This window comes from Pongo abelii, chromosome 7 (assembly GCF_028885655.2).
Source record: "Pongo abelii isolate AG06213 chromosome 7, NHGRI_mPonAbe1-v2.0_pri, whole genome shotgun sequence".
NCBI classification, from domain to species: domain Eukaryota; kingdom Metazoa; phylum Chordata; class Mammalia; order Primates; family Hominidae; genus Pongo; species Pongo abelii.
Genome location: NC_071992.2, coordinates 86,961,289 through 86,964,974, shown reverse-complemented (window position 1 = coordinate 86,964,974; position 3,686 = coordinate 86,961,289). Strand labels below are relative to the sequence as shown.

The following is a 3,686-nucleotide window of genomic DNA, read 5'->3' as shown; positions in this document are numbered from 1 at the left end:
GAATCACTAATGTCACTTTCAAGCTTAACATCAGTTTTGGCACTGAACACGCAACAAGGCTCTCTATCTATGAATTCTAATGAGGCATGAGAACTGCACCAACTTAATCACTGCTTACTTCTTCTGTGTTATTGGGGAAAATTGTGGGGTATATGGAAAAGGGAAAGAAAGCTTTCCTTTATTGACGTGTATTTCATGAGGATTTTCCATTCATAAATATTATATACTGTGCTTCTAGAACAAAAGTTGAAAGTGATCATTTGGTAGTGAATTTTGTAGACAGATATCATTAATTTGTCTTTTTTTTTTCTTGTTTCATTTATCCCCAGTAAACACACTATGTGCGGTTAAGACATTCTCCTTGGGATGGATTCTTATCTCACAAAATGCTCACATGCCGTTTTCCTGACTTCAGTTAGGAGAACCAGACGTTCACAAAGTAAATCCCCTCTGAAGGCTGAGAAGAAACAGGTGCCTTTCTCCTCTCTAAAAGTTGTATTTTGGTGCCATAGTAAATCAAGTCAACAATTAAATGAATACGTATTGAGCACCTACTTCTGAGGTGCTTAGCACCGGATATGCTCTCTGTCGTCAGGAGTGTTCACTCTGGTTAGGGAAGAGTGAGGAAGGAAGGGTAATATTACTATGGACTAAATGCTTTTACCCACCCAAAATTTGTATATTGAAGCCCTAATCCCCGATGTGATGGTATTTTGAGCTAAGGTCTTTGGGAGGTGATTAGGTCATGAGGGTGGAGCCATCATTATGAAATTAATGCTCTTAGGAGGAGAAACACGACAGCTTTCTCTCTCTTGCTCTCTCTCTCTCCTCTCTCTCTTCTCTTCTATGCCCTTCTCTCTCTCTGTCATGTGAGAAAACCAGAAAGAGAGCCCTTACTAGAACCTGACCATGCTTGATCTCAGACTGTCAAGTCTCCAGATGTCTGTTGTTTTAGACACCCAGTCCGTGGTATTTCGTTATAACAACCTGAGCTAAGACAAACATGTACAGCAATTCTTATAAATGCAGATATGCTAAATTCAAGCTTCCTTCATTTTATTCTCATTTTCTCAATACCTTTCCTCCTTACCTAAGATTAATACCCAGAAGCCAATGCCAACTCTTCTAGTCAAGGGCACTGAATAACTCTCAAGGGCCATTGGGTATTTGTCCAGTGGCTTGTGAGTGACCTGCAGTTCTTCTACTTTCAAAAGGGCAGAGACACAATGTATCACAACAACTCTAGCAATTCCACACAATAACTTTCTCTCTTCAAAAGGAATTGCTGAAGAGTGAATTGCTCATTGGGCAAGTCAGACCCAGCTCTAACTTGGTCAACTGGTTTGCTCCCTGAGAATAACTAGGTGGATTTTCCCATTGGTTATTGCCAAATTGGAAGGATGTTGGTGCGGCTTTAATGATCCCTAGAGTGGCTAAATTGTTTTAGGAAAAGATGGACTGTGAAAGGACTTGCTCATTCTGTTGAGCATTTAAAAGAGATGTATTATCCACAGGTGAGATCATCCTTACTTGTTCCTTCTTTTGGAGGGCAGAGTTCATGATGACTAGAGTTTACATGATATGTGATTAATTCTCTGCATAATCAGGATTTGCAACATCCTGTTTGCTCCTACCTGATTCTTTCTGAAGAAAAAAAGGATAAATGTAAAAATAAGTGTATTATCATAGGGCATTGAGAATCATCCACAAGTGTAATTTTGGTTAATTAAAAATCTTTAGTTAAAAATATGCATACATATATAATTATGAAAATCATAATAGTTAAAATAATGATGAAAATAATAATTAGAATAAAGTACCTGATTTTAATATATATACAAGCAGGTAAATAACAATTAAGATAAGAATAGTAATTACTGAATGCTAGAACCATGCTAAAGTTGTTTCATAGGTTATTTTCATTTAATTCTTACAATAACTTTCTGGGGTGAAAAATATTTATCCACATTTCATAGTCAAATAAAACAAGATTCTGGGAAGTTAAATTAAATGCCAAGGGCTGGGCGTGGTGGCTCACGTCTGTAATCCCAGCACTTTGGGAGGCCGAGGCAGGTGGATCACTTGAGGTCAGAAGTTCAAGACCAACCTGCCCGACATGGTGAAACCCCTGTCATCCAGTGAGAATGGTGAATGGAAGGGCAATGTAAAGTGACAACAAACAGCATGGCTTAGAGAAGGAAAGGAAATGGGTTGACATCTGCAACCCAAACACACAAGCTGCGTAATCACAGGTAAACCACGTAACTCCTCTAACCCTCAGTTTCCACATCTATACAATTTCACACTTATGAATGGGGGGAGTGGAAATAATGCTTATGAGATATATCACAGAGTTCCTATCACGGTATCCAAAGTCAACAACGTTAGCTGTTATGGTCATTATGTCAAGAAATAGTTGCCTTTTATTATAAGTCCTATAATGGAGGTACATTTTATCATGCAAAACAAATTCTGTGATTATAAGGAAGATGTCCCAAAGCATCAAAAGATTTGATACAAGATGTAAATAATTATACGTTTGACAGGCAAACAAGATGGGAAGCGAGAGGCATTCCAGACAAAAGCAATAGCTTCTGCAAAGGCAGAAGGATTGAAGTGGGTGATTGTGTTGTGCTCAGGGGTTGGCAATTTGGGGGAAGCAGTGTGAAAAAATGGAGAGGGAGCCTGCAGCAGGACCTCGTGAGTCCTGTGGTCCTCGCTGAGAAGTCTCTTTCCTAGCAAGTCCCTGGAAGTCATGGAATGGATAAAGTTGCAATAGTATCTGCTACACTTCAAAAAATTGATGGAAATAATTTTAGGTTAACAAAGAAGATTTATAAAACCACAAAGCTTGTTATTTTCCAAAAGGAAAGCACCCTATGGCAACAAGCTTTGGCTGTTTGCAAAGGATAAAATATTTTCCGTGGTGAGAGAAAGGAGAAGGCTGAAGGCTAAATGATCATTCTGCTAAATATATCAATTCATTGTATTCTTTCCTGTATTAATTGTATACTCTTTCTCCAATTGATTTCTTACACCCAAAACACAAGAAAAATTTAAACCTCAGTAAGCAAAACAAGAATGACATTTGATGCACTGTGACACTTTCCTGAGTTGCCTTTGGAAAAGGATGTGGCGGTGAGCCCAGTGAAAGTTGTTCTGGCTGAACCACTCAGATTTTTTTTTAAAAAAATGAAATCCACAAAGATCTTAACACTTGCAGTGTTTCTACTGTTGTCACTCCCTCATGCCAATAGCTTTGGATTTTAAATGACTTGTAAATGAAATACCAATTTGGGAGGCCAAAAAACAATCCTGTGAGTGCAGTATAATATTTATTCCTTGTACAAAGTGACCTCCCACTAAGGAATACGAGTCTCTTCGATGTTCTTGCAGTGTTGGCATGAAAAAGGGGCAGGCTGATGGCTACTGTTGTTTATCAGTACTAGAATCCATTTTGGCTGGAAGACGTAAGAGGAAATCACTGAAAAATATAAAAGAGTGAATAAATGAAAATGGGATTTTTCTTGTTGAATTTTCAACTTAAATTAGGATACATCCAACATTTTTTTGCATTAAGTATACATTGTTTAGCCGTTATTAAAACTTTCTGAAAAGTGGAAGGCTAGCCTTGTGAATTCCATGCAAGGAGCACAAGTGAATTGTATGGTACTTTAGGGTCATTT

General features: G+C 38.0%; 1 non-coding gene across 1 annotated transcript; it reads left to right on the top strand.

Annotated features, from left to right (window-relative positions):
- The first annotated feature begins 1,507 nt into the window (after positions 1-1,507).
- Positions 1,508-1,639, top strand: LOC112134787 (U8 small nucleolar RNA). Its single transcript, XR_002916138.1, has one exon. It is a non-coding gene; the product is annotated as a U8 small nucleolar RNA (small nucleolar RNA).
- The last annotated feature ends 2,047 nt before the right edge of the window (positions 1,640-3,686 follow it).